Source organism: Sminthopsis crassicaudata, chromosome 2, assembly GCF_048593235.1.
Source record: "Sminthopsis crassicaudata isolate SCR6 chromosome 2, ASM4859323v1, whole genome shotgun sequence".
NCBI lineage: Eukaryota > Metazoa > Chordata > Mammalia > Dasyuromorphia > Dasyuridae > Sminthopsis > Sminthopsis crassicaudata.
Genome location: NC_133618.1, coordinates 545,424,301 through 545,448,688, shown reverse-complemented (window position 1 = coordinate 545,448,688; position 24,388 = coordinate 545,424,301). Strand labels below are relative to the sequence as shown.

At 35.3% G+C, this 24,388-nt stretch overlaps 1 long non-coding RNA gene across 1 annotated transcript in view; it reads right to left on the bottom strand.

Moving 5' to 3' along the window:
* Positions 1–618, bottom strand: part of LOC141558148 (uncharacterized) — a 145,808-nt gene extending 145,190 nt beyond the window's left edge. The window contains exon 1 of the long non-coding RNA XR_012486978.1: positions 310–618. This is a non-coding gene — a long non-coding RNA (uncharacterized LOC141558148). The remainder of the gene's footprint in view (positions 1–309) is intronic.
* Between the last annotated feature and the right edge of the window lie 23,770 nt (positions 619–24,388).

Genomic DNA, 24,388 nt, shown 5'->3' with positions numbered 1-24,388 from the left:
ATATGTAAACCCTGGGATAGCCTGCTAGCTGTCAAACCCTGTCGCTCTCCACTCCTCAACTGCCCACCTCCTCCTGCAACGGGGGAACGTGCTGCAAAAGTTTGCAACATTTGTGGGGGGCGCGGGGGGGCGGGCAGTGGGGTGCCCCGACGTCAGGGTATTGCTGCCAGCGCCCGGGCTGCTTGTGCCCTGCAGCCCGACCCCCCCTCCTATGCCCCCGGCCTCCTGGGCCATCCCCTTACAGTCCTCCCCCATCACCCCTCACTCTTCCCTTACCCCCCCTTATCCCCCTCTTTCCACCCTCCCTACCTCTGCTGGTGCTGGAATAGCTCTGTCTGCGCACTGGAGCCGGCGGTTCGCTTTTCCGGGCGGATTCCTGATTCAGCGGGGTCTCCCTGGAGCCGGCGGCCGCTTCGGAGCCGCTGCTGCCCGGCTCGCTGGCGGCTGGGTCGGGGGCTGCGGGAGCTGACTCCATGTTTTTTCCCAATGTAGAGATCGCTGGAGATGGCGAGCTCCGAGACTCCCTCTATCTTCTGTTTTCAGTGCAACTCTATGGTACCAAAAAAAAAAAAAAAAAAAAAAAAAAAAATGAGAAGGAGACAGGGAATGAGAGGGAGAGAGAGGGAGAGAAGAAGAGAGCTAGAGCGAGAGAGCGGGTGTGTGTGTATGTGTGTGTGTCTGTGTGTGTGTGTCTGTGTGTGCGCGCTGGAGATGGGACTGAGAACAGATTTGACCACAGGCAGCGCTAGCGAGAGCTTCTCCATCCATCCCCCACACTCCACATACCCCACCCTCTGCACCCCAGACACAGATCCATAAACGGACTGCAAATTTTGGGGAGCTAAGACAATAACAGGGGCTAATAGGGGAACAGTTTTCCCTTCCCTCCAGTCAAATTATAATTGGCAAGATGATTCTGTGAATGCTTCGGAGAGTCTCTCAGGAACCCAACTCAATCCCCATCCCCTTCCAAGTCTGAGACCCTGGGAAAGAGAAAAGTCCGAAGATCCCAAGTGGAGAAGTTGACAGATAGGGCCAAGGGAAGAACGAAAAGGGCTTCGGGACCCGGAGGACACTTAGAGGAACATGGGGAACTCTTTAGTTTTAAATTTGACTGGACTGGGGAGGGGGATGCAGCCACAGCGTTTTTAATTTTACCTAGATCAGACCCCAATAAGAGGTATCTTGTGTTGGACTCAAACTATTTTCTGGCCCAGCAGAAAGAGGTCAACTTTCTTTGCAGTCTTGACATGGACAGACCAAAGCCTGTCCTCACCTTTTTCTGTATGTTTTTTATAATAGGCCCATTTATATAGAGAAAACTTTTACCTGCTTGGTAAATGGCAATGCATACCTGAGCATAAGTAAAGATATCTACCCCTTTATCTTACAAGATAAGATCGTCTACTCCCTGCAGACCTTTTATTATTAAATGAAAGCTCTCAGCCATAAATATTGTGAACCTGCACAGAAAGATGCCAAAGAATAGCTTGTAATTCAGGTGTCTAACAACTACTAATATATATATATATATGTATATATATATATATATATATATATATATATATATATATATATATATATATATACTGCATTTAACAAATAGAATGCAAGCTCTTTGAAGTCAGGGACAGGTAGTTGCTCTTTTTTCTTCATATCATTAGCACTTTGCATAGTTCTGGTTAAGTGCTTAATAAATGCTTCTTGGTTGATTGAGTGAAGACATGCCTAATAATTGCTGAATGGATCTTCAGACTACCAGGTAAGTACAGTGAAAGTACAACCAAGCATTAATTGTGGAGGAAAGGGGGCTTTGGAGAACCTGAAAGATTCAATCATCCCTTCAAGATAAGTTTCACCCATGATTTCACTTAAACTCTGAAGAAATCCACCTAAAACCTTCAAGGAATTATCACTTAAAAAAAAAAAAATATATATATATATATATATATATATATATTTATTGCTACCCACTTCACCCCTCTTCCACTCTCCCCTCTAAAGGTATATAATTTGTTAATTAAAAAAGTAATCATTATGATCCTCATCATCACCTGATTCACAAACTATGTGATCCTGGATAGAGCATTTAATCTCTTTCTTAATCTCATTTTCCCCATCTGTAAAATGAAGATAGAAGAGCATTCATCTCACAGAATTGTAGCAAGACTCAAATTAATTATGCAAAGTGCTTGAAAATCTGAAAGTTTGGTATAAATGTTAGCTATTATTATTATGTTCACCATTATTCCACTGTTATATAATATAAAATGGTATGACAGGGAGGAGATGGAGGAAAGGTTGGGAAACATTTCCCCCCCTCTAATTTCCTGGTGTGAGAACATTCTAAAAAATGGGGGAAAAAATTCAGTTAGATAATAGACTAAGAGCAACTTCCATATGCCAAACTTCACACATGGTTTCTGTTACTGATATTGGTTGAATTTCAAATACACAATGCTGTTTGCCTTGTGCTGTGTGTTAACCAGCAAAACCTGTGCTCTGGTCTTTTCCAGTGTGATGTAAATAAAATGTGAAAGTTCTAATACAGAAATCCAGTCTCTACAAGGATAGAGTATTCCAAACAGACTGTTAGCACCTAAAAATGATGCCAGTGATTTTTTACTTTATTCCCAAATCATGTCTGTGGTTTTTCCAAAGCAAACAAAGGTTAGATCTCCAGAGGGGTCTTCAAAATGATTTACAGTTGGTTATTCAGTTAGTGTCCTTGATGTAATTTTCACAGTTAGTCACACTTGGATTTTTTTATGTAAACAAATATATCAGTGTATGTTATATAATAATAAAGACTTCCTCTGGTTTAGGCTGCATTTAAAATATAGTTGACATTGCCCAGTCTTTTATTTTAAAGCTTTAAAAACATTAATGCTAAATTATTTTCAATTTTATGGTGCTCAGTTTCACAAATAACAATTTTGTTTGCAAGCATATTTTTGATGGTTCTTTGCCTTTTTCATTGATCGGTTTAATGACTTTTTTCACTATGATAATAATATAATAAATCTGTCCTCATGTCCTTGATCCCCACCTTTGCTGTCCTCCTTTTAATGCTCTAGTGTCTGGTAACCATGGCAGGTTACCATTCTAGTATGGACTTGGCGACCTTAATAATTTAGGATAGATTCCGAATTCCCTCCAGGAATAGATTCTGGCTAGGAATAAGCCATTTCTCCTAACTCTCTAAGACAATTACTGGCTTCTGCAATTTAAAACAATTGGGAACTCAAGTGCCTTCCCCAAGGGAAAAATAAAACTGAGATAGATACATTCCTTGGCTGTCAATCATTGTTACTAAAGTGTAAGTTACCAGGTTTGGCAAAGTATTTTAAATCTGGAAAAAAAATACAATGATTAAGTTTAAATGTTTCTTTCCTGCCCTTTTGCTATTCTCCTGATTTCTTTTGTGGGTTTCAAGATTCCATAACATTTGGTTGGATGGGGTCCCTGTCTTAGTTATTTATTGATTAACCAAAAGACATTAAATTTGCTGTAAAATGATCTCTTATTTTGTACTCTATATTGTCTTAGAAATACTTTGGTTTAGAAAACCTTTTTTGATCTGTCTATTTTTCTTTCTTCCTTTCTTTCTACTCAGCTACCTACCTATTTATCTGTCTGTCTTTATCAGTCTATTTACATATACATACATATGCACATACACACATACACACAGGCTCCTTTGTAGAGTTAGAAAGAGAATCCAAGTATTTTGTCTTCCAAACACTTGAAATAACTCTTAGGAAAGATTATTTGACATTTATGAGTTGTTAAAACTTCTGCATACAAATATACATATGTCTGTATATATACATACACATTTATGTGTGGGTGTTTTTAAAAAGTTATTTTCCTTGCATTATTAAAGAGGAAAGGGGGAGAGAAGGAAGGTGATGGAAATGTACAATATTTCCTTGGAATAATGGAGCCTTCTACAATGTGCCCGAGAACAAAGAAGAGAGAAAATTAAAACCAAGTCCCCTGACAACAAGTTTCCTTTTTTTCAAGAGAGCTGAAAGCAACTGAAGCCAGGCCATATGCTGAATCCAGAACACAAATAAAAATGCAACACCGCCCTCGGGCTCTGGAGTTGCTTGGTTTTACTGCAAGATATGCAGCCAGCAGCAGCACCCAAACAAGAAATTCAGAGGAGCCCTCTATAAATAGAGGGAAAGAGAAAGCTCAAGGTAACCTGAAGTTTCAGCTTCATAGTGAATGCAGGGGCACACTAGACTCTACAATAGTAGCCAAGATTAGGTCAATGTCTCCATAGAAAGAGAAGGGAACAAGTATTTAAGTGCTTATTATGTGCTATCTTCTTTACAAATATCTCATTTAATCCTCACAGAAATACCTGAAGTAGGTACTATTATTAACCTTATTTTACAAATGAAGAAACTGAGGCAGATGGCAGTTTAAGCGATTTGCCTAGAGTCACACAATCAGTAAATGTTTGAGGTAAGACTTCAACTTAACTCTTCCTAACTCCAGTCCCACTCCTCCATCAACTATAACATCTAAGTGGCCAGGTGTCAGCCAAGGTCTCTGGTGTCAATAAAATCAATTCTTGTATCATTCATTTTGATTCAATTTAACAAATATTTATGAAGCATCTGCTAGTGACCTTTCAAAAGTAGCTTTGCTAAGGGAGTTCCTAAGACTTTGTTTCCTGACTTGTTGAGTTAAAGGAAAAGGAATTGGAAATGGAGTTGGAGGACATCAATCTGAATTCTGCCTCTGCTTCTCTAATGATTTATGGTCTTAGACAAGTCCTTTCTGACCAGTGGACCCAAGTTTTTCCTATAAAATGAAAAGATTAGATCAGATGATATCTCCATTTCCTTCCATCTCTGAATCCAATGAATCTGTGAGCTTATGATATTAATAGGAAAGTTATGATATGTATATAATACATTTCAAAGTGATATAGAATTCCCTTGTTTCTACTCATGGGATGGCATGGAATAATCCTATTCTGCCCAAGGGACAAAAAACCATAGCAGGAGAACTGTTTAGGGGTGGCTTAAGCAAAAATAAAATTTTTAACCCCTTCCAGACAGCAAGCCTTTCATTTGATGTCTATTGAAGTCTAAGCTGCACACATTGAGAAGATAAATAAATAAAGAAATGGGAATGCTTTATGCCCACTTCTTGAGTTGGTATCACTTCTGATAATTGATATCACTCAAATGTCAAATAAATAACATTGAATTTAGGGACAAATTCTAGTGGAGCATGAAGCATCAAACTCTGTCCAAACTGATGAAGCGAAGCTCCTTCTGCCTCTGTGTGCTTCATGTTACAGTGAAATGGTGCCATTCAACATTCATCAAATGCATTCCCTTGCTACCAAATACCATCAATGCTCCCTTCTGCCATCCTCACCCTTCCCTGCTCTCTCACCAAGAAAATTTTTTGAACATCATTCAAGGCCAAGTTCAAATGTCTTCTCTGAAAGGCCTTTCTTGATCCATTATCTCTGAATTCAGGGAGCACTTTGATGTTACCTTTTGGTTCATTTTCATATTCTATCTTGTTATTTTTCTCTCTTATTTACCTTGAAAGACAATAAGCTCCTTGAGGAAAGGAACATTATTTTATTCTAAATATTCTTAATTATTTCAACCTCCTCACTGCCTTGAGAGTTTGTTGTCATTTCATTAGGCATGAAATTTGGAAAAAACCTTTGTGCATTCCCATGGATATTAAATCTTGGAATGTTTAAGATAGATATCATCTCTAGTCTATTTTATCCAATTTAGGGCACTATTATTCAGCTACTAATCTGGGTCTGCTTTGTGATGGCTTGTTTTTCTAAAGATATGTTTTGTTTTCCTTCCATGCCTATAGTTCTTGACCTGTATTTGGTATCATGAATCCTTTTGACAGGGTGATGAAAGCTATTTATTGACTCTTCTTCAGAATAATGTTTTTAAATGAATAAAATAAAGTCCAAAGATTGCAAATAAAACAATCACATTAAAATACTATTATCAAAATGTTATATCAGTAAAATGAAAAAAAAGTTCACTGAATTAAGAATCGCTACACTAAAAAAAATGGTATGGAATTCATGTCTCTGATTCCCTTCCGAATTCCTTTGTATATATACATATTCCCACCTATAAGCCCATTTATAACAAGAATTTCTCTTTCCAAAATCCAGTTCACCAAATTAAAAAATAACTACTCCTTATCCATGATTTTTGAAAGGGCATTTATGCCTTTGAAGACAGGTCTACCTCCTGGGATGCACAACAGGTCTACCAGTAAATGTGTTCTAGGGACATTCAGCTTAACTATTAAGAATCAGAACTGTGAAAGTGACTCATAATAATTGAACCACCAGGCTCATGATAGCAACAAGCGTATTAAATTCACTGTATAACTTAAGGTACATGGAAATAAGTTAGATCATGTATCCCTTTTCATTCTGGTGGTAATTTCAGGATTAGTTCCGCCCCCCCCCCCCCTTTTCCATATAAGCATAAGATTGGGGTTAATTCTGAAAATGAAAAAAAAAAAGCCGTTAAGTTAGCCTGAGGCACTGATGATTCAGAATGCCTGTTCTGCACTGGTGAAGAGAGATATTTTGATGGAGGGCCTGTGTGAAGCTGACTAAGAAATCAGGAGGAAACATTTTTTTGCTTAACAGATCAGAAGGGTGACAAAGACTCCTGCAGATCCCAGCAATCTGCATCACAGCCTGGCATTGTGGGCCAATTTTTTTTTAATTCTTAAAGAATAGTTTTAACTGAGACCTCCATGTCTTGTGGCTGCAGACATGTTCATCTCTTCAAGGTAGAGGAGTGGAAAGCATATTATATTAGAGAGACTTGAATCAGGGTTCAAATTTGCCTTAGGTATTGCCAAAGGTAAATCCCTTCCATTTTTAATTCAATTATTTTTATTCATTTCTCCCCATTATAAAATTAAAAAAAGGGCTGTACTAGGTTTTTGAATTATGTACCTCTTTGGCAGTTTAATGAAGCCTATGAATCCTTTATCCAAATAACATTCTTAAAGGCTAAAATTGAAAAAAAAAAAAGTCTAGGATTCAAAGAAAAGCAATTATAAAAAAATAAAATTAGTAGAACATTTCCTCCAAAATTCCACACACCACAAAAGCACCTGTTTTTGATGATATCTAAGATTGTTTCCATATATACATCAATGATCCTACCTGGCTGTCCATAGTATTTTCAGATAACATTCTTATTCCATAGATGATCACTCTCTACACTCAAATGTTAACACTGATCTAAAACTTTTTTTTCCAATTTTTTTTCTACAAAATGTTGTCCACTGCTCCTAGATAGCCCAATTGCTATTCTGTTTAGGAGTCCATCTTTTAAGGCCTTTTACAGTTAAAGCACATTATTCTGTCAGATGAAATTTCAGTCCCCTCCAGTGAGCAGCCTCAGGTCAGATTCATAAGGAGACATCACTTGAGATTTTTCTGGAGTTGAATCCAAATGAATACACCCTATTTCTGTTTGTTACTTATATCTACCTTCAAAGTGAAAATAGTAAGTGGGTGCTAATTACCAAGTTCCTTCTTTTATGGAGAACCTTCAGGAGCTTGGAATCCTGCTGGGTTTATGATTAGAATTTAGAATCTCCTGTTTATGCATATAAAGGAGACATATCTAATATGTACATTCTAATATGTACATTTATTGCACTTTTAATTTATTTTAATATTGTTTGCATACATGTAGGGAAAAAGATTTAATCTTTCTTCTGTCTTCTGGCATTATGAGATTCTATAAAAGCTCTGGGTTGCAAGCAGTACTGTAGTTTGATTCTCAAGGGGCTTGTAAAGTCTATTCTGTGGTTCTCAGTCCTATTTTGGTCAGGTAGAACCTAGGTTTGATTGTAAAAACAGACAGCCCTAGTCCTTTTTAAACACTCTCTTCTGTCAAAGCTTTTGTCACTTTCAGCTGTCTGAATATTTTTGGTTTTAAAAATTCAAATATTTTCTTCATTTCTCATCTCATTTAAAAAAATTTTCAGCATGAAATCTCTCCCAATCTTCTGATGAGATGCTAAAATAGAACGTGCAATGTCAGAGCCTCTTCTTTAGGAAGGCAACACTCAAGGGTGCCCCTTGTCTCCTTTGAATCTTTCAGAGATTTTCTCGGTGTAAGAGAGAAAAACATCTCCCTTTCCCACTGTGTTGTCTGGCCACTGGAGAGGAGCTCATTTGTGGGAAGGAGAGGAAAAATAAATCTTCAGATTGCATATCGAGTATTTTTCACTTTTTTTGCCTCAATTGATTGCCTGTTGTGAGGATGCTCAAGATGTTGAATAACCAATCAAATTATTAATTTTGTGACTGAAATTCTAAAATGCTGCAGTTAATTATCAATGCATATGCAGATTTTAGGAGAAAGGATCCATGAAAAACAAACAAAAAATGTCAGTCAGAGGAAAAAAAGATATATCCCAGTTCTCAGTGAATCATAGGAACATATTAGGGTTATATTTATTAGGTATAAATTCAGAGTCAAAGCATTCCAGTGTAGAAAGGATTCTTACATCCAGAAGTCAAATCTGAAAATATTTTCTTCACATGGATATGTTACTATAATAGTAAAAGTAATACAATTATGTTACTATAGATCCTTTCCTTACCACTTCTACCAAAATGAAGTCCTCTGATATGGTTGGTAATGTGACTACCAGGGGCACACAATGCCATCATCTTAACACAACAATTATTACTGAAGGAGGATGTAGGAGGCCTAGTCTACCTGTGCTCTACCCTCATATATAATTTTATATATATAAAACTTTGGTCAACTTGCCTTTGTTTACTTTTAGTAAATAAAGGAGATTGGGGGGCAGCTAGGTGATGCAGTGGATAGAGCACCAGCCTTGAATTCAGGAGGACCCCAGTTCAAATCTGGTCTCAGACACTTAACACTTCCTAGATATGTGACCCTGGGCAAGTCACTTAACCCCAGCCTCAGGAAAAAAATAAGTAAATAAATAAATAAACAAACAAACAAACAAATAAATAAAGGAGATTGGATTAGTTGATAACAAAAGTCTTTATCAGCTTTACAATTTTATGAGTGTGTAGCAGTCTCTCTAGGGTCATTCTTCCAATTCCCACAAGCACTGAAAGACAGGATCCTGACAGGATCCTCACAGGACATTGGGATAACTGTGAGGGTTTGAATTTTCTAATATTATCATTCATGGGCCCCTATCTGGTATGTTCCTTTAATGATTAGCAGCCATCCAGACTAAATTAGTTTTTAGAACTGGAATATTAATTGATAACATGGCAAAAAAAAAAAAAAAAAAAAAAAAAAAAGTTGGTACAAAATGTTCCTCCTGAAAATCTGGAATACATATTCCTACAAGCATAAACCGGAGTCCAGGGGGAAGTTGACTCATTTTAAGAGCATATGTGGCAAAGGGTTAACTCTGAGCTCTTGGTTAATTAGAAATTCATTTCTTCTTACCTGAAGTCCTCATTCAGTTCCTCTGATATCTATATCTATATCTATATCTATATCTATATCTATATCTATATCTATATCTATATCTATATCTATATCTATATCTATATCTATATCTATATTTATATATGTGCACATACTGAAGACAGGTCTCTACTCTGGGAGCCTAGTATCATACACATACATATATATATATATATATGTATATATTATATAGTTTGTCCTGAGTTCCTGTCATGTTCTGTGGACATTGATATTCATTAATGGGAAGTCCAAATCTTCTGACTTTTGGAAGTACAAGTTTTTCCTCAGATCAAGGAGCAAAGAGAAAAAAGACTTAATTTTTTTCCAGTTTCTCTTAGGGTATGGCTCCTTGAAATACTCCCTAAACTTAGTTGACCTCTCAAAATAACTGATAAAACAATCTTCTCTGGTACACATAAAGCCCAGAAATGTGTCTAATGCTTCCAGCTAATTCCAATACATGTCATTATCTGAATTTATCTAATGGGTAAAATACTTCTCTTTTTTTCCAACTTGATTAACTATATTATTAGCACTTTCTTTATGTCTTTGATGATTCAAAAGAAGTGTCTAGGAATTGTTCACACTTACATTATACCTTTGATTGATTGATTCTGAAATTCAGAAGTAAAGAGGAGTTCTTGTCTGCCAAAAGTATTGGTGCATAGAGCTAGCATCTTGTTCTTTAGATTGATGAGACTGGGGTAGAACTTCTCTGATATTGAATATTTCTGACATTGAGGAGTCAAGATCTTTCAGCCTGACCTCAGGTTATATCTCTTCAATCATTTCTCATGCTCTTTTTGGATCCTAGTACTGGGTTCTTCCTTCTTACTCAGACATTGCCTTCTACTTCTAGCAACTCCTTAGCTCTGCACCCTGTAATCCCATTCACTGACTCTGGTTTTTACCAGATGTTTTAATAGAGAATAAGGACATTTAACACAACAGTTATATTTTAGAATTATAAAAGGGTTAGACCTGCAAGAAACCTTAGAGAATATCTAGCATGTCAAGTTTCATTTTTACAAATGAAGAAATTAATATGAAGAGAGATGAAAGGGTTTATTCCTGATTATATAACCAGGACTAAAGAAGTCAGAAAGCAATGGTTGCATTGCTTCTTGTCCTGTCCAACCATGTTTTCCTTGGAACTGTGGGCCCCAAAGGCTATATCAATATAGATCCCATTTGACTACTTAATTTAGAAGTAGTGTAGATGGCTGCCTTCTAGCATAATTAAAGAATGGGAGGAGGCTGGGGAGTTTATAGCATTTTCTCCCATCAGTTTTCTCTCCTGATGTCTAGAACTTTTATATGACTTCCTCTTTGGGGATGAGGCAGCCAATGCTACTTCTCAAAATGACTAATGTATTGAGTAAGGGTAGGCAATGCATTACACTACCATTAACTATGTAAAGCTACAACATGATGTAGTTGTCTATAGAGCACAGCAACAATGCTCTAATAGAGCACTAGACAGTTAAGTTGTGATGGAAACTGGAAGAATAACACCATGAAAGATCTGGAGCATGGCATAAATGCTATAAATTCCAATAAATTTGGGATGGAAAATGCTATCTGCATTCAGAGAGATTATGGAGACTGAATGTGGATCAAACCATAATGTTTTCACCTTTTTTTTTTGTTGTTGTTGTTGTTGTTGTTGCTTGTCTTTTTTTTGTGTGTGTGTGTGTGTGATTTTTCCCTTTCGATCTGATTTTTCTTGCACATGACAAATGCAGAAACATGTTTAAAAGATTGCACATGTTTAACCTATGTCAGACTGCTGTCTTGAAGAAAGGTTTAGGGAAGGAGAGAGAAAAAATTGGAACACAAAGTTTTGCAAAATGAATGTTGATAACTGTCTTTACATGTATTTAGAAAAATAAAATATTAAAAGAAAAAAACTAGAACCTTCACTATAACCATTCTGTTCCTTCTTTTCCTCATTCATCCTTCCACACAAGAAAAAAGATAGAAGTGGCCACTATTTTTCCAAGATATGTGGATTCACTATATTCCAAAGTTTCTTTGTCTTTACTCTTTCCCTGAATCTTATAATAGTACACCAACTTTATGGGTGATTTATAGTGGACTTACTTAGATGCAATATAAGGGAAGTTAGAAATGCTAATGGAAGTTAGTTATATTAAGAGATGAAGGAATAGTTCATGGTTTATATAAGATTCTTAGGACATTTACCCATTCTGCTTGGCTCCTTCCTGCCAAATTGTCTTCTTCTCAGACTAGCCCTTGGAAATAATTCCGTTTCAGTTCCAACATCAAAGAATTACCTAACAGAGCTACTTCCACACCCTCTCAAATCTATCTTAGTCCTCAATATGGTATACAAGATTTTGAAACTTAGGCAGAGACTTTCCAAAAACAGCTTTCCATCTTGGACATCTTTGATACTGTCCTCCTAACCCATTATACAAGTACATATGGCCTAGTAAAGCCTATTCCTCCTCTAATCTACAGTGCAACATGACAATTCTTTTCACTAGGTGTCTAAGTCAAAGCTTCAGTTTTATTTATCTTCCTCATTCTGTCTAAAATCTTATATTCCTTTTTAAGCTATTTTTTCTTGTTCTTTGCTTTTGTTCTGCATCAACCAATAAATAAATAAACATACCCAAAGTGCTTACTATGTACCAAATTCTGGAGATAGGAGAAAAGAAAAAAAATTAGTCCCTTATCTCAAAGACCTCATAGTATAACGGGGAGAGACAATGTTCAAACAACTATGTATAAATGAGCTACTTACACAATAAATTAAAAATAATCAACAAAGAGAAGACACAAGAATTAAGCAGGGGTGGGGGAGGGAAGGGAGAGAAGAAAGTTTCCTGAAGAAGATAAGATTTCATTTGTGAATTTAAGGAAACCAAGGAAACCAGAAAATAGAGATGAAGAGAGAGACCATTTCAGGGATGGTGGACAACCATGAAAATTGCGTGAGAGAGATGGTATATCTTTGTGTGAGGAACAGATTAGCTCAGTCCTTTATGAAGATGCTCTTCTAGGGGCAGCTAGGTGGCACAGTGGGTAGAACACCAGCCTTAAGTCAGGAGGACCTGAGTTAAAATGTGGCCTCAGACACTTAATGCTTCCTAGCTGTGTGACCCTAGGCAAGTCACTTAACCCCAATTGCCTCAGCAAAAAAAAAAAAAACAAAAAAAAAACAAAACTCTTCTACCCATATTATGAAGGTATGAAGGTCTTGACCTTTTGGCCTACGTGTTCATTCCTGCCTCTTCCACTTCCACCCCATCCTTGACACATGTCCCTTCCCACCTTCTTTCTATGGCTCTTTGTTCTAAGCCAACACACTCTGGATTCACAATTGTGAATTATGAATTGCATTGTTATATTGTAATTGAATAATCTATACATTGCCATAACTGAGATTCATAGTTATTGGTCTTTATTTTAAAGACATCACTCTCTCCTTTTTAATTTTATCTTATTTGCTTTTCTCTAATCTTTTCCTTTCTCAAAAACTTTCAAAGCTCACTGATAGTAATTCAGCATTCACATGAACTAGTTCTATAAGTACCCTGGAATATTGTTTCCTCCCCATTCCTCTAATTCATTAAGAAAAGTTAGGTTTTTTGGTTGTGTTTTATTTGTTTATTTTTACCATATCTTCATTTATCTTGGGTTTCAACTCCTTGTTAACTAATTTTTTTTCTTCTATTCTTTTAAGCATGAAAACCATTCTCTTTGGCAGAAAGAAATGAAGCAAAATAAAGACTTAATCTGTTTTATCTTCTCAAACTTGTCCATTATCATTTCATCTACTCTAGATCTATTCTTTATTTGATCTTTTTGCCCCAAATATTGTTAAGAAAAATATTTTTTTTAATTATATTAGCATCTTTCCAAGGCCATAAATAAACAGGTATATAGAAAGATACATAGTCAGGCACAGACAAATAAATGACAAATAGATTAGGTAGATAATTAAGTGTAGCCTATGCCAAATCTTAAACTATGTGTTACAATCCTATGTGAAGCTGTATATCTGAATATTGGGATTGTGTAATTGTGATTTATTATTAGCAAATATTTCATTTATTCACCTATTTTGTAAATCTATATACCCAAGGTCATGTAAAAAATTCTTGGGTAAAAAGGAGTCATGAGTAGAAAAATTTTAAAAAGCCCTGGTCTATGCTAGGTATTGTGCTAAGGATTAGGCATACAAAAACAGTCATAAAAAAGGCAGTCCCTTGACAGCTAGGTGGTACAGTGGATAGAGTGCTAGCCCCAAAGTCAGGAAAATCTGAATTCAAATGTGGCCTCTGATACTGATACTTACTAGCTATGTGACCCTAGGCAAATCACTTAACTTTGTTTACCTCAGTTTGCCCATCTATAAAATAATCTGGAGAAGGAAATGGGAAACCACTCCAGTATCTTTGTCAAAACAAACAAAAAAACCCCAAACCAAATGGGGTTACAAAGAATTGGATGAGAATATAAAACTCCAATAAAGGAAGACATCACATAAAAAGGAGTTGAAAAGTTAGGATGGAAAAGTAGGGCTTGGTTACTTACCTTAGGGCAACTTGTAAAAGTCCAGAGTCAGGAGCAGAGCTGGGAGAAAGTGAGTTTTGCTGTCCTAGGCTCTTCCTCTCTTGGAAGTTTTAGATAGGAGGAGGACACCAAGGCAGTTATATCTTCAGAGTCAGAAGGTATCTGGAGAATAAGTGGAAAAATTGAGTCAGGAGTGCTAGAAGTGAGCATTATCATTAGCCTGAATTGTTCCTTATTGTGAGCTTCAATGGGACCAAGAGAATGAGTTGAACTAGGGAGAAAATAATTTGGGATATCATTTCAGTAGAAAGGAGAAAGCTCATTTCTACTAGTTATACTAGATAACTATGTTACTAAGCTATTGAAAGATTACTAATTCTATCAACACTATTTTCAGTGCTTTGGGGCGAAACTCTGGTTTCCTTGCTTTAGTTAAAACTCTGATTTTAAGATAGGAAATTTTGCCTATTCCATCTCTGAATTTCTTGGAGCTGTCCTCCCCAAACTGAGCATACATAGAAAATGTGAAGCTTTCTTTTCCTCTATTATCCATTCCAAGGTTAAAGACAAATGTTTCTATCATTGCTACTTTGGTCATTAGTTCATCTTTGTTGGTCAGGTTCAGATCAAGAATAAAGTTCCCTTAATTTTTCCTACCACTTTTCAAAAATGAAATTATCATTAAGTTGTCAAAATTTTCTATTAATTGACCAGGTTTTCTCAGTCATTTATATACCAAGTGGCAGATTCAACTCACATTCTTTGACTCTAAATCTAGAACTCATTCCATCATCTACAAAACTAATTCTGAAATAGGGAGTATACAGGAGATAAAACTCATCTATTTTACCATTTTGTCTTAGACTAGTCCTGAGTATTCAACAGCCCAAGACCACAAAGCTTTGGGCAAGCATTTGAGTTGTATCACTTTCATTCTAATAGGAGCATGATAACATCCTTTAGCCCACCATATGCTGCCCATGCACAATAAGGAGAATTCTTCTTTGGCTGTAAATGAAGCTATTTTTATAGAAGGATGCTTGCTCTTTGAGCCACTAGGGTGCCATTTAGTAAATTACTGCCATGGAGTACTAAATGGTACCCTAGTGGCCTCAAAGAGGGATTGTATCCCTTTAAGTGTTCCACTTATCTCTGGGGGGAATTATTACTCTGGGAAAATCTGGTTAAATGTATAAATGGTTCCCTTAATCAGCCTAGATTGAGGGTAGCATAAAACCATAAAGCTTCAAACCTTTTCCTAGAATCAATTAGTCTATCTCTCTGCTTTCAGGCAGGTGTAGAGTATATTTAATATAATTCTAGGGAAGGTTGATGTCGCTCCTATTAAAAAAAAATATAGAGAGAAGGAAATTCATTTATTCACCTAGGCACTGTATGTAGTATTGAGTTGGGTGTTCAAAGAAAAAAATAAAACAGTTCCTGTTTTCAGGGAGCTTATATTCTACTGGGAGGAAACAACATGTAAACAGATAAGTAAATAAGAGACATGTATACACATGTGCACATTACACATATTTATGTGTGTGTGTGATGCAAAGTATATTTAGGAACAAGGATAAAAAGACAACTAGCTCTGAGACACTTTAAAAAATATATGAATTTCAAAACATTTCTCCTTATTTAACTTGTTGAGTCAGCTAGATGGCTTAGTTAATAGGCTGTTTGACCTGGAGTCAAGAAGACCTACTTCAAAGTGACCTTAGACACTTCTAGGCAGTCACTGGACAAGTCATTTAACCTGTGTTTGCCTTAACCCACTGGAGAGGGAAATGGAAAATTAATCCAGTACTTTTGCATAGTATGGTTCATGAAATCATGAAGAGTCAGACACAACTGAAAGATTAAATACAACAACAATAATAACAAAGCAATACTGTGATAGTGTAAGTTTATTTCATCCTATATTCTCCAAGTAGAAATGGAGACTGTGTGGCCAAACATTATTCTATTTGATGAGAATAAGCAAACCAAAGTCAGGTATAGGCGAGATGAGTAATACTCTGACTTAAGCGTTTAAAACAAACAAACAAACAAACAAAAATTCTGAAAATTCTCCTGTCTGCTTTGAGAACTACCTAGGTTTATTAAGAACTGGTCTGAAAGACTTTTTTCTTTATTACCAGTCTCAAAGAATTTTAACACAAGTTTTGGAAAGTTGTAGAAGAATATATCTGCCTTTATTATTTAATGAAAAACAGTTTATAATCCTAGGTACATTGGAGTGGGAGAAGGAAAAAAGTAGGAAAGGAAAGGAGAAAGGAGGAAGGAAAAAAACTGAGGAGGTAGAGCTATTTATTTATATTTAATTATAAGTGGTACTTTGCTCAGTTGCTAAGCAAGGTAATAGACATAGCTTTCCCTAAACTTAAAAGACTGTGTATGTGCCAGCTGAAAATTAAATAATTAGCAAGAAATTTTCAATTCCAACATCCTCGGCCAAGTGCCTATTTCTCCATAAAGATGGGCCTCAAGGGAACAAAGAAGGGATGTAACTGAAATTAGATAGGAACATAAACCTTGCTGCAAACTGTCATAGTTAGTGCCAAAGAATGGCTGCAGTCCATGTTGGAGAGTTTACTATTCTAGGATAGGAGACTCATCTGACATTCAAAAGTGACAAATTTTAGAGATCACAATGCCAAAATGGCGGTGGGCTCCCCCAGATGTGTCTGTTTCTTTGTAGAAAAATAGATGCAATTTTCCTAGCGTTGTCAAGGGAAAGAGGAAATGTTGTGGAAAAAATCAAGATTGTTGAGAACTTAATGTTCCTTAGTAGCTTTAAAGTAAAACAAAACAAAACAAAACAAAACAAAACAAAACAAAACAAAAAAATACAAAGACTTGGGGGGGGGAATGACATATTCTTAGGCCTCTCAGAAATTTTCATTGTCTTTTTGCTCATTTTCTAATAATCAGAAAAAACCCCCACCACATTTTTTCCTTTTTTTTTAGTTTTGTGCCTCATTTAGTCCCAAATGTAAAGAGAGGTAGAGTCTATCTATACCATAGCTTCTTAATCTGGGGTTTCCAACTTAATGTGGGGTCTTGTAATTGAATGTGGAGATCACAAAACTGTGATTTATTATCAATAAATGTTTGATTTGCATACATATTTTATATACCCATATTCCTAGGGTCATGTAAACATTTCTTGGGTGAAAAGAGGTTGTGAGTGGAAAAAATTTAAGAAGCTCTGGACTATAGGAATTAGGAGATGATAAATCCTTTTCTTTTCTGCCTGCTCATAACCATCTGGAAAATGATGCTCAGTTCTGGGAACCACATTTTAGGAAGAAGACTATTCAAAGGGAGGGCAACTAAGATGTTGAAGGGCCTTAATATTTGTGCCATATGATAACTGGATGTAAAAAGTATGAATGGTTAGCCTAAAGAAGAGATGGCTTAATGCTGTCAGATGTAGAGACAAATAATACGGTATCTGTGTTTACCTAGTTGAAGGGTTGTCATGCAGAAGGTATCTTAGACTTATGATTAGCTCCAGAAGTCAGACAGGAGCTATGAGAGGAAATTGCAAAGGGGCAAATTTAGGTTTAATATAAGGGAAAGCTCAGTAATAATTAGACTATCCAAAGTAAACAATTAGAAGTGGTGGAATAGGCTGCCTCAGAAAGTAATAGTTTTTCTCTCTCAATGGAGATCTTCAAGCAAATGGCTCACAATTTACATTTTTTTTTCATTTCTTTTACATCACTATCATTTCCCAGTTACTCCTTTTCTTTCCAATAGTGACTTCCCACATAACAAAGAAATGTAGTTCAGAAAAACATTTTATTGACCATGTTGTTTATATATACTTATTGACCAGTGTTATGATGTCTTTACATTATTGTGGTTATTGAATAAATTGTACTCTGTTTTGCATGTGTAGTGAGTTGTTCTAAATTCCTGATATTTGTTACAATAATTTTCCTTTACATTTTATATATCATAATTTTTAAGACAATCCCAATAGATAAGTACATACTTTGTTGTGGGGTGGGGGAGGGGAGATTACTATTAGTAGTACTATCTTATAGATCTTTTCTTCTTTTTGCCCTTCTTGGGGGAATATTTCCAGAAATGGTATTTTTGCATTGATCAGTATGTATAGTTCATTGGCATTTCTAGCATAGGAAGACCAATCCATATCTTCACCAAGAAAATATTAATGTGTTTGTCCTTCTAAAATTTTATAAAATTTAACATTTTTATCAACTTTGTGAGACAAGCATGGTATGATAGAAAGGATACTAGTTTTCTGCTTTTCTTTTTAAATCACCTGCCTAGATTTTTTGCAAGTCACAAATTCCATCTGTAAAATATGGACTAGATGATTTTTGAGATCTTTTCTACCTCTAAGATCCTAATCTGATGGATATGAAGTGAACCCTTAGAGTGTTTATATTTTCATTTCTCTGAATCAGATTATTTTTTCATATGGTTATTGATATTTTTCATTGCTTCTCCTGAAAATTGCCTTTTTTTTTAAACATTTTGTATATTTCTTAAGCTGAAAATTGACTTCATATATTAGCTGTGTGACCCTGGGCAAATTAATTAACCTTTTTTGCTTCAGTTATTTGTCTATAAAAATGAACTGAAGAAGGAAATGGCAAACCACTCCAGTACTTTTGCCAAGAAGACCCCAAATCAGATCACAAAGAATTGGACATAATTTAAATAACCAATAAAGCAAGCAAGAGAGTAGTTTAAGATTAAGACAGATTTTTTTTCATATCTGTCAGAAAACTCATCTCTTAATGATAGCATTGCTGACTGAGAGGAAGAATAACTTGACCTGGAAATGGCTGGGACCACAGGTTGCAGATGAAGTAAGCAGAAGGAGGAGATATAAGCAGGTAGGTACATAGAATCTGTGAGGTTCTGCATTAGGTAACAGCAGCATGTTCTACTTTGTGGTTAGAGAATGGCATCTGAGTATTGAAGGTACTGGGGGAAGGTAGGTGGTTCAGTAGATAGAGCACTGGGCCTAGAATCAGGAAGATCTGAGTTCAGTGTGACCTCAGACACTTTTGTAATTCTGGACAAGTCATTTAACTATTTGCTTCAATTACTTATCTTTAAAATGATGACCTAATGGGGAAGACAATGGCAAACTATTACTATATCTTCCACCATCCCCCAAACCTGTGAATGAAGAGTTAGATGTGACTGAATTACTATGCAAAAGTAACAAATTAAAGGCCCAGAGAAGTTTTGAGGTATGGAGGAATACAGTTAATAGAAGTTTCTGATCATCTAAATAATAATACTTTTTTAAAAGATGCAATATTTAGAATTGAGGACTTTAAAAAAATAGAAAAAGCTTGTGGAAGTCATTAGGGGGAATATGATTTGGAAACTATTAGAAATTAATATAAGGCATTCTGAATAACTGTGAAGACAATATTAACTGAGTTGAATGGATAGGAGCTAGTAGTTGACCTACTATTGTAGGAGCTACAACTACATTGTAAATTTCCGGAGTATGTGACATACTATATCCTTGTCAGCACCTCACACAAGTCCTTGTTCTCAGTAAATATTCACTGGATGATTTGTCTTTGGAAGACTCTAATACCTTCATGGATTTGTTTAGGATCTTTTCAATCTTTTCCCTGTTCTGTTTACCATTCCCTTTGTATTATGTATGAAGAAACTGACAGCTGTTAATATCCACTCAATTTGCCATATAAACTTAGTATTTTTTCTCAGGGGTAAAATTTTCTGTTGTTTTTATTGTTCTATATTTTTAATTTTTTCCTAGCAGGAATTATCCTATTTGTCAAGGTCATTCAAAAATCATAATACATCTACACTTGGAAGTAACCCTCAGAGCCATGTTTCTCATTTTATAGATGGAGAAACTGATGTCCAAAGAGATTTAGCAACCCAAGTAGTAAGTGATTTAGACTAAAGTCCTTTGATTCCAAATGCAGACTTCTCCTACTGTTACTACTTTACATTCATAATCTAAACCTACCAATCAATAAATAGACAAATATTTATTGCATATACTCTGTAGTCTCCTGAAGAAGTTCATGATATTATCCTCATCTTCAAAGAGCTTATGATCTAATTATGAATGCAAGACTAACTTAATTACATACAACTTAACACATTTGCAATATTTATATACTTAATGAATGCCTTCCAAAAACCTGTAAAAAAGTTAGAAAACAAACCTGGGAGGATTCTGAGAAGATGGCAGAGTAGGTCAGAAAATTCCAAACTCTTCAGATTTCCCTCACAAAGAAAATAAAATTATACTTTAGGGGGAACACAAACTGGTGAAAAACAACTAAGATAGGCAGAATGGGAGTCCTCCTGGGACAAAATGAAGAATAACCCCATAACCAATGGAATTCAACCAATATGAAGTGTAAACACCTTCAGGCCACTACCACAGAAATAGCAAGAATGGAGCGCTGAGTTAGCTGGTTTCAGAGTAGTTTCAGACTCAACCAAGGAACTTTTATCTCCTAGCCAACAGACTATGGGGGAAATCAAGTATCTGAGTCCAGGAAGATTGATGGAATGTTTGTTGATTAGAAACACTAGGCCTAGTCTGTGCTTCTGAGAAACCACCCTGGATGGGAAGGAACCAGTCCACCTGGTGAGTATAGAAGCAGTGTGACACAGATCCTGCTGGCTGTTACCACTTTTAGGAGGCAGAGCTTTTAGTTTAGGGTTCCAGGTCAAAGGGGAGAGCTGAAGTGAAGTTAGAAGCAACATCCTCCCTACTCCAGGATTAAAGGTACTTAATCTAATAGTTCTCATTTAAAAAAATGAACAGGCAAAGAAGAAAGAACCCAACCATAAAAATTTACTGTGGGGATAAAGAAGACTGGGTTCACTTTCAGAGGAAAACAGTGAAGTAAAAAAAAAAAAAAAAAAGCCTCTTCTACCTCAAAGAGTAATGTTAAATATATACCTACACAAAGAATTTATAGAACTAAAAAAAGACTTTAAAAGTTAAATGAGAGACTGAAGAAAAACCAAAAGAAAAAATAAGAACCATCCAAAAAATAAGAAGATAATGAAAAAAAATCAACCAATTAGAAAAAGAGACAGAATATTAAAGAAGAAAATAATTCTTTGAAAATTAGAATTGGGCAAGGGGAGCCATGAAGCTATAAAAGACCAAGAAATAACAAAATGAAATATGAAGAATGAAAAAAAAGAACAGAATATGAAACATCTTATAGGAAAAATAACAGATCTAGAGAACAGATCAAGAGAACATTTAAGAATAATTGGACTTGAAAACTGTGACCAAAAAAAAAAAAAAAAAGAACCTTGATATAATAATGAAAGAAATAATCAAAGAAAAATGTCCTGGAGTAATAGAGCATGATGGGGAAAGTAGAAATAAAAAAAAAATACATTTATCACCACCAAAAAGCATAAAAAATAGAAGCGTGTATAGATTTAGGGTAGTGGGACAAAATATGAGATTAATAATTAAAGGATAAGGCCTGTAGATTAATGACAATGAGATAAAAAGAGAGAGAGAAGGTAGGGAGAGAATGTAAGGAAAAGATCCATGGCTGGGGGAAGGTTAAATAATAGCAAAGCAAGTTAAGGAGTCCAATTTAAGTAGATGAATTAGCAGGAGTAGGAAATAAGAGATATATACAAACACTGTAACAAGAATCAGAATTTATTAGGAAAAAAAACTAGGACTAGTAATCATTAATCTCAGACAAAATCAAATCTAAAGATTCAATCAAAAGAAAAATCTACATTGTATGTCAGCCGTATTAAAATTGTTTGAAATGCATATATAAATATGTGTAAATGCATGTGTGTATATATTTATGTGTATATGCATAATGAATGCAGATGTATATATGTGAAGAAAACTAACAACAAACCTATTTGATCATAGTTTGCCTTAATTATAAGCCATATATAGAACTAATAGTATTTCACATATATATCGTGGCTTAAATACCAACAAAGATTTATCATAGAAATGAGATGAAATGGAAGAGACAAGTGGCCACTTAGTCCAACCTATATTAGAACAGGAATCCTTGCTTTATGTCTTCAACGAGTGCCCAGCCTCTGTTTGCAGTCTTGCAGTGATAGATACTCACTGCCTCCTAGGCAATCCAATTCATTTTTGGAGAATTATATTGTAACCCTTTTCTCTTATTGAACTGAGATCTTACATATCCCTTCCATGAATAAGCATGCCACTGTGTTCAAATTATACTGGTAGATGTGAAAGCCCTTTGCCCTCAGTCCCCAGAAGAATGGAAAGCCTCCCCAGAAAAATACAAGACATCTTATGCAAGATGTGACATATGTCTATATGAGTTTGGGCAAGTTGATTAACTCCCCAGTGATTTTAATTTCTTCATCTACAAAATGAGGGGATTAGACTACATGGACTGATAGATTCCTCCAGAGTAAGGAGTTAGGATCTATAAATCTATGGTTCTTGCAGAGACTACTTTTTACTTTTGTATTATAATTTCAGAACCTAATATAGCACTCTGTGCATAATAATGCTTCTTGGTTTGCATTGTATTATGGGAGGGATGGGGAGAGGACAGTAGGGAATGGTGATACAAGATAATCCTAGTAGTAACTTACAATATAGCCAGAGAATGAAGTGCATACACAATAACCATACTAAAGCAGGCTATGAAAAGCAGCAAGATTTGGGTTTGAGTTTTGCCTCTTATCTCAAATCTAACTTCAGACATTTATTGGGTATTATCTTGGGCAAGGAACTTAACCCTGTTTGTCTGTTTCTTCATCTGTAAACTTAGCTGGAGAAAGAAACGGCAAACTATTTCAATATTTTGCCAAGAAAACCCAAATGGGGTCACAGAGTCGAAATGACTGAAAAAGTAATAACAATAACTTGCCTCTGAAGGTTTCTGAACAAATAATTTAGTCTCTTACTGATTTAAGCAGCTCTCTAATCTGTAAGTTATAGAAAAAGTGCTATATTGGTAGATGGAGTTAATCACCTATAATTTTCCACCAATAAAATTGCATGAAGAGCATTCCTATTCCTTGTTTAGAGTCTTCTAAATATCTGAAATGCCCAACCATCTCTTCTCAAGCTAATGCACTTAACTTTTCAATTTCCAATATACTTCTGATTACTTCAGTTACTTCTGACAATTCTGATTCCTTCCTCCATTGAAGATCTATAATACTTGCCATTATCGGTACCACTGATTTGCTGCTTTCCTCTTTATTTCTTTTAAATTGAATGTTTTTCAATTAGTACAAATCTATTTTCTCAGGGGAGGGCTTGTAATAAATAAACAACCATTGTACTAAATATGCATAGTTTAACAAAATAAATTTCCACTTTGACCTTGTAAAAAAATGTATTTTAATCTTTGTCTTGAGTCTCTGACCTCTCTACCAGCGGGTAGGTAATATGTTTTATCATTGGTTCTCTAGCATAGTGGTTGGTCATTGTTTTCATCAGAGTTCTAAACTTTTTAAAGTTGTCTCTACAATGTTGTCTTTATTGTATAAATTGTTTCCACAGTTACATTGGTTCTGCTCATTTCATTTTGTATCAGTTTATACAAATCTTCCCAGGTTTCTCTAAACCATCTTATTCATCATTTTGTTTCTTTGTTTTGATTTTACACAAAAAATAGTATTCATTTACCATAATTTGATCAGTAACTTCCCAATTAATCTCCTTTAGCTTCCATTTGTCACCACAAAAAAAGATTGTTATAAATAATTATGGGCATAAGAGGTTTTTTTTTTTTTTTCCCTTCAATTTCTTTGGAAATCAGTAGGTTGGTGGTAATAGTAGTGATATTTTTGGGTTAAAGAATATGCTCAGTTTAGTAACATTTGGTACATAGTTCTAAATTGTTTTTTAGAATAGATAAATTCACTATTCCAACAGCATGTTATTTTTCTGTTTTTTCATAGTCCCTTTCATTTTCCATTTTTGTCAACTTTGCCAATCTGATGGGGCTGAAGTGAAAACTCAGTATTGCTTTAATTTATTTCTCTAATTTTCAGATCTGAACATTTTTATATGAATGATAACTGAGATTTCTTTATCTGAAAACTGCCTTTGCATATGTGTTGATCATTTATCATTTAGGGAATGACCCTTATCTTTAAATCAGTTCTTCATATATCCACCTAACTACTTTTTATATAATGTATTATCTTGGATTGTCAGACATTTTAATATACATTTTCTTTCTAAATAGAGAATAAGTTCCTTAGCAGTATGGACCATATCTTTTCGTATCTCTATAGACAATCTCTCATCACCAAACTCTATTATAAATATCAAAATGAAT